Here is a 13242-nt window from a genome sequence, read left to right as displayed (position 1 = left end):
GAGACACAGTGATCTTTTTGAACTGGAAGTAAAGACTGCCACCCAACCACTTTGGGGTACTTATACCTCTGAATCAACAGGCAAAGAAGGGGGTTATGGTGTTGCCTGGGGTGATTGATCTTGACTACCAAGGGGAAATTGGGCTAGTCATCCACTATGGATGGAGGGAAAAGTATATTTGGAATATAGGAGATCCTTTAGGGCATCTGACTATTATGATTCCCTGTGATTAAGGTCAGTAGTACAACAACCCAATCCAGGTAGGACTGCTAATGGCCCAGACCCTTCATGAATGAAGGTTTGGGTCACCCCACCAGATAAAGGACCATGACCAGCTGAGGTGCTTGCTGAAGGCAAAGGGAGTATGGAATGGATAGTGGAAGGAGGTAATTTTATAAATACTAGCTTCAACCATGTGACCAGTTATAGAAATGAAGACTGAAATAGTCATGAGTATTCCTCCTTATGTTGTTATGCTGTTATGAATAATTTGTGTGTGTGTGTGTGTGTGTGTGTACTGCTATTTGCAGCCCAGTAAGCAATGTTCATGGTTATGATTTTGGGTCATTGAGAAAAAAATAAATTGAATTTGGTCCTTTTTCTCTTTACCTGAGGCTGGGAAAAGTGGAAAGCACTTGAAAAAAAATGTTTCCCAGAAAGTAGTTTAAATAAAGGTATTTAGTACTTCAAGACTGGTCTTCAGTTTTTTGTTTTTTAAAGATTTTATTTATTCATTTGAGACACAGAGATACAGAGAGAGAGAGGAAGAGAGCATGAGCAGGGAGAGAGGCAGAGGGAGAGGGAGAAGCAGGATCCCTGCTGAGCCAGGAGCCCGATGTGGGGCTCGATCCCAGGACCCTGGGATCATGACCTGAGCTGAAGGCAGACACTTAACCATCTGAGCCACCCAGGCGCCCCCTGGTCTTCAGTTTTACCGGAACTTCACTCATGTAGTAGATGTAGTAGAATTGCTCAATGCTTATTCCTTCTTATAATGTGCCTTTCTATACTGTAGAGTCTTGAAAGCTAAAAACTACATTTCCTAGACTCTCTCACAGTTAGCGTTCCATATGTGATTTTGGTTCTTTTGGACTGATGCATTACTATGAAACTTGGATTTGGAACCGAGTAAAGTGTGGAAAGAGGCAGGGCCAGAAACATCCACTCCTGCTGGAGCAGATGGTGGCGGAGGCCTCATGGCTCAACATCAGCCACTTCCTGATTCAGCTGCACCTGAAGCAATGGCAGCTACTCTCCCAACAATGGCGGAGGCAGTTGTGAGTTGTTCTCAAGAGCTCAGTCCGCACCTGTTCCTCTACTTTTCCATGATTTAGGAAGCCACATAATATTTGGAAATAAGTACCTTTCTGCTTCCATTAACTCAAGGGTAGCATCTGTCGTCTGCAACTGAATGCTGTAAAACTGACCACACTGGTGCCTGAGAAGCCATCACTATGTTCTGCATCACTCAGTCCCCAGTGCCTGGTAACGTGCAGCCCTGTAATCAGGATTAGGTTATCCTGTAGGTAGAATAGGTAGCACCTAAGCTGAGTGACTGCAGGGGATGCCCTCTATTCCCTGAGTTTACGTCCCTCAAATTTCACTTGAAATTCCATTCTTAGGATTTCATTTCCTCGCCCCCCTCTAAACTGTTTCTGTGTGCATCACACCCCTGTTGGACCATCTCTTATAATAGAGATGATTATTTATTTATTTATTTTTATTAACATATAATGTATTATTTGTTTTAGGGGTACAGGTCTGTGATTCATCAGTCTTACACAATTCACAGCACTCACCATAGCACATACCCTCCCCAATGCCCATCCCCCAGTCACTGCCTCCCTCCCACCCCCCTCTACCTCAGTTTGTTTCCTGAGATTAAGAGTCTTTTATGGTTTGTCTCCCTCTCTAATTTCATCTTGTTTCATTTTTCCTTCCCTTCTGCTATGATCCTCTGCCTTGTTTGTCAAATTCCACATATCAGTGAGATCAGATGATAATGGTCTTTCTCTGATTGACTTATTTCGCTTAACATAATGCCCTCTAGTTCCATCCACGTCATTGCAAATGGCAAGATTTCATTTTTTGATGGCTGCATAATATTCCATTGTATATATGTACCACATCTTCTTTATCCATTCATCTGTTGATGGACATCTTGGCTCTTTCCATAGTTTGGCTATTGTGGACATTGCTGTTATAAACATTGGGGTGCAGGTGCCCCTTCAGGTCACTACATTTGTATCTTTGGGGTAAATACCCAGTAGTGCAATTGCTGGGTCATAAGGCAGCCCTATTTTCAACTTTTTGAGGAACCTCCATACTGTTTTCCAGAGTGGCTGCCCCAGCTTGCATTCCCACCAACAGTGTAGGAGGGTTCCCCTTTATAGATGATTTTTAACAGTAATGGCATTTCCTCTCTGTTCTGCTCCTTGGAGACAATAGGTTGTGGGAGAGAATGTGCATGCAGGGTGGGGAGAGAAGGTGTATCAGAATCTGAAGAAGAGGAATAGGAGGTAAAAATATTTAGGAAGGTGTAGCTTCCTAAGCAGAGACTAGTGACTTACAACTTAATGCGAATGTTACACAGATCCCAGTTGAGAGTTGGTTTTGATCATGTAGAATTTGGGTGGGAAGCACTGTGGAGTAGAAGGTGGAAACATTTGGGAAATCCATATACAGTGGGTCTCTACTGGAGTTGGAAGTGTCTGTTGACAAGGGCGTGGTGTGCAGAGCATGGACATGTTGAAGATACCTTTTGCTGAGGGTGGGCCACGCCTTTTCCTATTAGGGCTTAAGGAAGAGGAGAGGATGCTCCTCTGCAGAGATGTGAAAGGGGTGTGTGAACAGTGGGCAATGCATTTGCTAGTTCTTACATTTGGAAGGAGACAAAGGAGAGTGTGCTTTGAGGAGAGGAAGGAAGAAGGTAATGGGAATATTTCCACTGCTAGCCCAGGCCGAGCTGCTGGAATTCTCTTCTGACTAATCCAGGAAGGGTTTGGAGGGGTGGTGCCATTCTTTCTTCTCTTTGTCACTCATGTATTAAATAGTTCTGGGCTTCAAGTTGGAATGATTGTAAAGAGCTATTCAGAGACAACGAAGCTGAATGCGTGGTCAGCAGAATCCTGGGCTTTAATGGGAGAAGGCTGCGAGATGGGGTCATGAGGGGTATTTTAAAGTTCCAAAGAACAAGCTTATCCACAAAGCATTTCTCCGGTCTCTCCTCGGAGGGTTAGAAACACTTTCACAACTATCTAATTTTAATCTTTCCAACATCCTTGTGAGGTAGGTAAGAAGATATATTCTTACACTTTTTTTTTTTTTTAACAGATCATAAAATTTCATGACAAGTAGTTTCCAAAGAAACCACGTGGGGCTAAAGTGTGAAGCCAGTCAGAGCAGTCTGTCTTCTGAGAGCAGAGCTGCTATTCTTATTGCTGAAGCATTTTGTTTGGTCTGTGCTTTCTTCTTTTTATTCTGATCTTATGGCTATTGATGGTCTTCCTTGCAGTAACTCAGGACTTAGCATTGACCGACAACAGATTCAAAGAGTGTTAATTATGAAGGCTTTCCTATGGTTCTGAGGCTAGTCAGCGTATAGAATATGCTTTTCTCTCCAAGCACTTAGAGAGGTTTCAGAGTTGCAGAAAATTTCCCTGATACATGAAGTTGTTGAACCTTAGGAGCTGTCTTTTGTTCGGCAACTCAAAAAGCCTTTTCTGGAGCATGAACTGCTAATGAAAGGCAGAATTTTTTTTTTTTTTTTAAGACATTGCTAATCATTATCTTCCTAACTTCTGTTGTCTGAGGAGAGAAATAATTCTATTGATCTGCCCAGCTAAGATTTACCACTGTCAGTAACAAAGACTTAATCTCTAACAGTGGTGGATGAATAATAGACGAACAGCCAATTTATCCTGAGATGTTAAAGCCTGAAAGATAATGGAACTTCTCCCCTTTGTTTAACATGGGATTTGAAACAAGCTACACAGAAATAGTGGTATTTCATTAAAGCATGGTGGTCAATAAGATAAAGACTTTTATGTTAAAGAGGGTCTCTCTGTTTTAAAGAGATCTAATGGTGACAGATTGCGGATTGAGTTTTGATTTTTATTTCTTATCAATGAGACCTTAAGGTATCTCCTTTGCGTATTTAATTTAATTGCTAAACAAAACTTAGGGCTGGAGGACTCTTGTGAAATCCACACCCTTTTGCTTCTAAACTGGAATTAGGCAAAATGAAGGATTTGACTGGTTACATGCAGTGCCAATGCTCACCAGTTTTAGTAATCTCACCCTTATTCTGTAACTGAATGCTGGAATACGATTGTATTTTGTGGTTTGCAAACTATTTTCATTATTGTCCACCAAGCTTAGGACTCTAATGTATTCAATATACAAAATCAAGATTCCCTTAAAATTCCATCAGCTTTTAAGGGTTTCAGGAAAGACACTTTAGGGGCACCTGGCTTGCTCAGTTGGTAGAGCATGCGACTTTTGATCTCGGGGTTGTGAGTCTGTGCTCCACGTTGGGGGTACAAACTACATAGAAAAATAAAAACGAAAATCTTTCAAAAACCCAGACAACTTTGGATATATTATAGCAGTGCTCTGAGGCTATTGTCAGGGCATTCCATGAGGCTGCAGCCAAAGCGGGAGGATTTATTCTGAAGGAATTATGCTGTACCATCACCTAATTTTGTTGAAGTAAATGGATAGGTGGGCAGTGGCCACTTAATTTTGTTAGATCTCTGTGTTCAAGCCTTATAAAATTCTGTCAATTTCTGGGAGAATGAAGAAAGAGATCACTGCAGTTTGGGGTGGAAAGGAAAAGCGGAGAAAGGTGCGGCAAAGGGTTCTCTTTTCGCATTCCGCATTTTACATTTAGAAGATGTAGAGTCAAGTTTTTTCAATGTCAATATAGCTGATGTTTTGTGTCTTACTATTTGGTACTATTTTCATTTTGAAGTCTATAAGGTGAAGGTTTGGGGGGGCTGTGATCTGCATTTTTAGGGTCTATAAAAGTCTTAAGCAGGTTCTATCTTGAATCCACACTAGTGTCTTCTGCTCAAAAACCATCCATGACTCCGCCGCATTGCTCATTAAATAAAATCCAAATATCTCAGCTTGCTCTTTTCCAAACCTGCCCACAACCTTCCCATCTCCAGGACAGGGCTATCCTTTCAGTCAGTAAGAATAGCATAAGCAAAGGTCTAGAGGCAGGAAAGTGCAGGGGATGTTTGGGGTATAGCCAGTGGGAGGTGTCTGGCTGGATGGGGGTGGGGGTGCCTGAAGACTGAGTTCATATATACCACATCCAGCATTGCAGGGTGCTTGAAATCCTTGGTTGCGTACATTCCACCGAGCTCCTCTCTGTGCAAGACACTGGTTACTGAAGGGAGACAAAAATAAATAATTCACCATCCCCATCCCCATCCCCGCAGCTCCTGTGGGACTTAGGCTGGTGAACAATTGCTGCAGAGAGTTAGGTGCTGGGTTACCTGGGGGCCAAAGTTAGAGCAATAACCGGAATTTGTTCCCTGGTTTTCACATAAAATTTCCCCACATTAAAGGCTGACTTAAAAACCCACAAAGATGTTAAAATAAGAACCTCAGCTATTAAAAACCTATTCCAGTGATCTCATACTTTGCGGCTGAAGCAGCTAATGGTAGCTACACACCCACAATATTAGCAAGACACGGAAATTCGTCCCCTCTTCTTTGTCGTCCAGCTTAGAGCCGCTTTTCTCCCGGCTGCCCTTTGTGAGGGGAGCTATTTCCCCCCTTCCTCTCCTGGCAACAGCAACATTCTTTCAGACAGCGTTTTTCTCCCCTCTCTGAGCAACCGTCTAAGTCACCGGGCAAGCTGGGGGTGGGGGACGGAGGACGGAGAACAGCTCCTTGCAAATTCTCAGCGGGCTTCAGCCCCAGGAACATTCCTCAGGGAGGTGTGTGTGTGGCGGGGGATGCAGGCTCTGCAATGGGCTCCGTATCTAACACAGACCGTGCAAGCTCATGGTCAAGTGAGCAGGACTGGCGCTGTCCCCAGGGGCAGGCCATCGAAGGTCAGCATAATGGCCCTGACAAGGTCTGAAGGGCCAAGTGTGAACGAGCACGGCCCACAGCATGAAAAAGGTAAACTCAGGGAGAAGAGCGGTGTGTGGTTCCCTGGCACACAAAACCCACAGAAATCAGAAATGTGAAGGAGAAAGGACACGTTTTAGAACACTGCAGGTCAAAGTGGGAAGGAAAAGACCGACCAGTTAAATTGGATCAGGTGCTTTCCCAGAAATAGTGGAAAGCTTAGACACATACTCCCTGGCACGTGATGATTGTAAAGGAAAAAGGCAGTGGGCTGGGTAGGAACAACAGGAGCAGAGATGTGGTTTTCATTTCCCCTCTTAGGTCAGTCGAGTTGAGGCCCAGTGAGCCCAAGCCCCAAACAAACCCTTCAACACGAAGGCAAGAGGAATATAAAGTAGTGCAAAATGAAAATGGATGTCCTCTCCGACTTCTAGGGAACAGTAGTAACACATGACATACACATGATAGCACTTACTATGCGCCAGGCACAGTAGTCTCCGTTCTTTAAGTAGATCAACTTATTTACTCATCACATAGGAAGTTACTATTATTATCCCCATTTTACAGATGGGGAAACCAAGGCATGGAGAGGTAAGGTGACTGGTTAAAGGCTACAAAGCCAGTGAGTAGTTTAAGGGAAGCCAAGCTTAGACTAGGGTCTTCTCCTTCACGCTGACTTTTTGGCTTTGCTCCTTAATCTACCTTCCTGAGACCATGTGTCTTTAGCTCTCTGGGGTCCTCTGAGCTGAATGGTGTTGCAGCCGGGCTAATGCTGCCGATGTCCAGGTGCTAGAGAAATAGGAGCCAGGGGGCAGGCAGGCAGGAAGGAGTCATGGGGAAGAAGAGAATGGCTGCCCAGGGGTCTCCTGAACTTTTGGATATGAAGACCCTTTGTTAATACTTAAACCTTTCTTAGTAACCGTACTTGGAGCCTTGAGGGGGAATATTTGCACCCGTGGATACATGGACACCTTGTAGTAACCTCTTCCTACATCCCACCCTTGACCCTCAACCATTTCCACGGCGGGAGGACCTCTGTGCCAAGACTTCTCACAGTTTAATCACGGACCACTTGAAACCCGTTAAAATAAAGATTTTGGGGACTCACCTCTGACTTAATCTCTGGAGGTGGGGCTTCTGACCTACATTTAAACAGCTCCCCAGGTGGTTCTCCTGCACGCTTGAGTCTGAGAATCCCTGCATCATGATCTGAAAATCATAGAGTTTTTTATGCTTTCTCTAGGGCTAGAGCGGTAATGTGATGAGAAAGTAAAATGGCTTTTGACCTCAGGATTTTTAATATATTCACAAGCTAAATTGAAATGACAGAGCCTGGAGATTTTTGCCTTTGGGCATGCTGTGCTTCACTTTATCCTGTCAGTTCCCTAGTGATCTTTTCTGACCTTAAGAGGTTTTTTTAAGCCCTTGACTTTGGGAAAATTTCAACCAGGAATGTTTCTGACTTCAAAGTGATCTGTAGCTGGGAGATTATTTCTGGCATGTGTCATAATGATAAGATGAGCCATGGGTGAGGGAGGGGAAATGCTCCATAGGTGGTCTTAGGAAAGAGGCAATGTTTTGATAATTCTTAACCTAAGCTGCTTTATTGTCATAAAATCCAGGACTGTCTCATTGTGGGAATTAATGTCTGTAAATACACCTATCTAACAATATCTCAAATGTGTTTTCAGAATCCAGTCTGTGTGTGTGTGTTGGGGGGGGGTGGTATGTGTCATTTTTGAACTTCCTGTCCAGATTGAGGCCTTACCTAAGAGCCATCAGCCTCCATAATTTCCACCCCATCCATGTACCATTCTCCCCATACCCATATTTTTCATTTTAGTTCCTCTTTCCCAAATAGCTTACATGAAGCATTCCCTGATTCTTCCCAAGCCCCTTGGGTCAAAATTGTACCGGGTTGGAGGTAGTACCTTTGAGTCATCCAATACAGGTTTGAGTATGATTCTTTTTTTTTGGTAGGATGGAGGAGCAACAGGTGTTGGAAGAAATGTGCTATGTCGGGTCTGAGTTCAGCCTGGTTGGGTGTGATGTCTGTTTGTCAACAATTCCAGAGATGTGGTTGAGACCCATCCCATGCTGGGCATTGCTGAGATACAGAGGTAAGACTCTGCTGTATGTCTGAGAAACAGCCCAGGTAGAAAAAAGATAAAGCAAGTCCACAAATGCTAGAGTAAGTTAAACACCAGGAATGGGAGAACACAGTGTTAGGAGATTCAAAAGAAGCAGGAAAGGCTCATGATCTCTCTGCCAGGCAGGCCAGGGCATTAAGCCATTCCCCAGGCATTTGCTGTAAGGCTAGCTCAGAGCCAGCTTTATTAGGTTGTGGGCTAAGCAGTGGTGTGATTTTAGGCAGGGATCCCAGCCCCAAGCAGCAGTTCCAGGGGTCTGTCATTTTATTAGAACTTTGTTCTTCTAGGTCTTGAAAGCTTTCATCTTGGTAAGTTCTTCCTTTAACATGGATACTCCTGATGTTGAACTGGCATCTCAATACTTAGCTACACCCTTAGGGTGGGGAGGCTGAAACTAATTGACACAATCCTATGTAGGATGCAGCTTGAGATGGGCATTTGAGGGGGAATCAAATGTGGGTTCAAGTGCAGTGATGGCAGAGTGGGAGGGAACTAAAAATAAGCTATTTTTTTATGTTTCCCACTGATACCAACAAAGCAATAGTTGATGGCCTTTGAATGGAATTGATCAGGCTTTTTTAGTGGATTGAAAAATTAGTAAATAGCACTTCATATCAAAAGACCTACAATTCTGCTTTAACTTAGCGATTCTACTCTTAAGAATCATAACCAATTACAAATGCACACAGATTTGATTCATTTTTTCCTCTTTATTCCAACAGTTATTTATTGAACACATACTACATGCCAAATACAGTTCTAGGAACTGGGATTGTAGAAATAACCAAAGCAAAGTCCCTGAACTCACAGAGTTCCATTCTAGTTGGGAAAGCTGATAATAAACAAGGCATCATGTTGCCAAATCTCATGGGCAGTTTTCAGCCCACATTTTATTAGACCTCTCAGTGTCTTCCTTTGAGAAATACTTTCTTTACTTGGTTTCTGGGACAACACATTTTGTTCCCTTACTGTCTACTTATTTCAGTATCCTTTGCTGATGTCTCCTCATCTTCCTGACCATAAATTGGTGGACCCTGAGCTAAGCCTTCAAATATTTCTTCCCTCCCTTATTCAACATTAATATGCCCATGATCTAAAATTTCGATTTCCAGCCCTCACTGCTCTCCTGAATTCCAGTCTTTTAAATGAGACTGCCTACTCGACATCTCCACTTACATGTCTAATAGGCTTCCAAAATTTAACATGACCATCAAAATCAAACCATCAAAATTGATTTTCCACCCCAAGCTATTCTTACTTTTAAATCTTTTCTTTCTCAGTTAATGGCAACTCCATTCCTCCAATTACTCAGGAATATCCTTGGAATCATCCGTGACCTCTTTCTTTCCTTTCAGTCCACCTGAGATCCATCAGATTTAGCTATAAAGACGTCCATCACAGCATTGCTTATAGAATGAAAACTTGGAAATGATCTAATTATTCAACAGTGGAAGATTGGTTTAATTATAACACATGTGGCCATTAAAATGATGTTAGGTTAATAGATTACTGTTCAATGACATTTTTATTATGGAAAATTTCAAACATGCTTAATAATAGAGATCTGTGAACCTCATCATCCAGTTACAACAATTATAAACTCAAGGTTCTTCTTGCTTCATTTATACCCCCAGCTATTTCCCACCTCTCCCCCACCGGATTGTCTCTAGCCAAATCCCAACATCATATGATTTAATAGGTAAATATTTGTACCATATACAAGAGCAGATGATAAATAAATATGTATAATATGTTTTCATTTTTGCAAACTATATGCATATATGCATAGAAAAAAGTCTTACGGGATAGCTATCTCTGAATCATGATATATGAATGATTGTTGACCTCTTCTTTTGCTTTGTGTACATTTTCCTCAATGAGCATGTATTACATGGATTGGGTGGGGGTGGGGTTCTAGTCCTTTCTAAATTTGATTACTTTATTTCAGGCAGGATACTTCATAGTGAAAGGGAAATAACCACTTTGGAGAGGTGAGGATCCTTGTCTCTCAGCTTCTGTTTTCTCTTTGGACAGTCTGTCATTAAAAATTGCCATATTAATATCTATTGTGACAGCAAGGTTTCTCAACTTCAGCTCTGTTGACATTTGGGGCTGGATAATTCTTTGTTGCGGAACGCTATTCCTTGCATTCGAGGCTATCTTGCAGCATACCTGGTCTCTCCCCATTAGATGGCCAGTTGCATCTTCCTCCTACCCTTGCCTGTTGTAGCAACCAAAAATGTCTTCATAAATTGCCAAATGTCCTCGGGGAGGCAAAATTACCCCTAATTGAGAACCACTACACTACCGCATGTGTGCTAATTTAAATGTACGGTGTCTAGGAGATTAGTGGGAAAAATGTTCTGTTTTACCCATTTTGCTGGCTGAAACCTCAAGAAGGATATAATTTGTGATCTGATGAAAACGCTTTTGTGGTTTACTGGCCTGCACATTTAAGTAACCAACCTATGACTAAGTGGTTAGTGATTATCTGCATTTTTGAAACATATCCAGAAACGAACATGGCAAGTTCAACTCCATGAGAAAAGCAAATGTTGTGAATGAAAGATGGCTTGTCAGCTAAGGCAGCGATCAGATTTTCCTCTCCAGCCTACGAACTAACCTATTGCACTATTCATTATCATCCATGACACAGGGAAATATGTGCAAGTTAAAAGTGGGAAATTTCTTCCTAGAAAATTAATGATGCTGCATACAAATGAACAGTTCTTTTCTATTAGTAATAAACACATAGAGACAGTTGTAAAAGATGAGGGGAAAGGGCATTTAAATATTGCACTTTATTTGGATTTTTTCCTCATAATGGAAACATTATTAGAGAACCATAGAAATGAGATAAGGGAAAATATGAGGTCATCTTGCCCATTTTCTTCAAGAGCTACACTGTTCTGTGTGCCCCCTCCCACCTCCAGTCGAGTCTTATTAAATATCCCCATTTTCATAATATAGGATACTCTCATGATTCCCCCCGGAGGGTAACTCAACACATGCGCAGAGGGCATAAGTTAGTGATATCATAATCTTCAAAAAGATTACTTCTTTAGTTAGCGGCACTGTGTTGGTTGCATAGAAAATAAAACCTCTAGCAAAGTCTACAACAGACAGTGGTGATCCAGGTTGATCAAGCACAATACGCCTCATGTCTTAAATATTTTTACACCATTATACAACTGAATGGGGTACGTTTGTGAGTCTTAATGGTTGTTTTTTGCAACTGTTGGATACTCCTAATTCTAGACAATGTATAAGATATTTATAAAACTTCTTATACATTCTTATGTTTACCTACTTGGGAATCAATGCTTAAATTTCATCTTTCATGATAAAATCCAGGGTTTTCCTTAATGGTAAATAATAAAAGTAATTACCATCAGTTGAATACCTTCTGTGAATTTAGGTACTGAACCTTTAATATTTTATGCAATCTTTGTATCCTACCAGATATATAGGTCTATTTACACATGAGAGAATGGAGGCTGAGAGAGGTTAAGTACTTTGTCCAAAGTCTCATAGCTTCTGAAAGGCAGAGTCCTGCTTCAGCACATAGTTCAAGTCTGACACCCAAACTCATTATTTAAATAGTCACAGGTGCGGGGTGGGTGTCTTTATGATAATCAACTGTGACCAACAAGAATCACCAGCCCCTAAAAAGGAAGTAAGCCATTGAAGGTGTTACCAGTAGAGATGTTGAAAGGATTTAAGTTCCCTGGTTAGCTTTCTATAAAAGAGCAACCCTAAAGGCCCTCGTTGGCAACCCTGTCGGGACCCCTCTCACTCTTGAGAGCTTTTTCTGTATCTTCACTTAATAAACTTCTATCACTTTACTCACAAAAAATAATAATAAATAAATAAATAGTGACAGGATGTGAGGTTTTCTCTAAAAATTTGGGTCAGGGACAATGTACTTGCTTGGATTCTTTAAAACAAAGCCAATCTGCAACAGCCTGAGGGCTGCATCTAAGAAAAAACCAAAAGTCACTCGTAAAGAAACACTCATGAGCCTGAGGACTGGTGTGGCCCAGGGAATGGACTACATTGGGTTGTTAGAGGTAGAGAAATAGCCCAAGTGCTTCGTACAGTGCAAAGAATAGATTGGGTCTTTCTTAAGTTAGAGAGATTTTAGAGAGGAGGGCTCCTTATGGAAAATTCCTGAGATGTGGGGAGTGGAGGAAGGGGGCTCCATATTTGGTTTCTGTGTCCATGCCTTAGGCTGTTAGGGAAGAGGATAGGTGGGGGGGGGGGGGTAGTTCCTGTAGAAGTATGGAAAATAAAAGTGTAGAGCATAAAAAGAATGGCCACAGCTGAAGAAAACAAACCCAAATCCAAACCTAAACCCCAAGCCCAAACCTCAAATAGGTTGTGGGAAAGAATTCTAACAATTGAAAATGAACAGTCAACACCGGACTTCAGGCTGTAAGCGTTCAGCCTGATTAATTAAGGTCAAGGTGGTGATGGAAATACCAGCTGGGGAGCATTTTGCCGAAAGATAAATTTGTCCTTCTGTATCTCTGCAAGACAGCAGGGAGGTGTGTGTTTGGAGCTAAATTAATTTGATTTACATCATGCCATGGTAACTTCTGTTCTCTCTCCCTGCTGTCAGATGTCTTCGCTGGCTCTTTCCCTCTCCTTCACCCCCACACATTTCATAACACAGAGAGAAAGCATGGATTGGCTTCAGGCAGAATTTAGAAATGGAATAACTCTTAATTTGATTATTCGGTATCGGGTGCTATTTTCTCCTCCCCCTCCCTTCTTTCTTCAGGGAGGGAAGTTGTAAACCCGAGCCTAAGTGCGAAGTATTTTTATCCTTAATGGCACAAACTGCTTGACAATCAGAACTTGTTCCTTGTAGCAAAACCTGGCAGTTCACCTATCCTCCTGTGTTTCTCCAACAATACTAATACTAGAAAATGAAGTTACCACCCAGGACCCCGTTAGGAATGCGCTTTTTCTGGCCATGTAGCTTTTCAACTCCGCCAGGCTC

This window comes from Leptonychotes weddellii, chromosome 8 (assembly GCF_054177405.1).
Source record: "Leptonychotes weddellii isolate Sample4059 chromosome 8, ASM5417740v2, whole genome shotgun sequence".
In the NCBI taxonomy this organism is placed as follows: domain Eukaryota; kingdom Metazoa; phylum Chordata; class Mammalia; order Carnivora; family Phocidae; genus Leptonychotes; species Leptonychotes weddellii.
Note: the sequence above shows the minus strand (reverse complement) of the source record.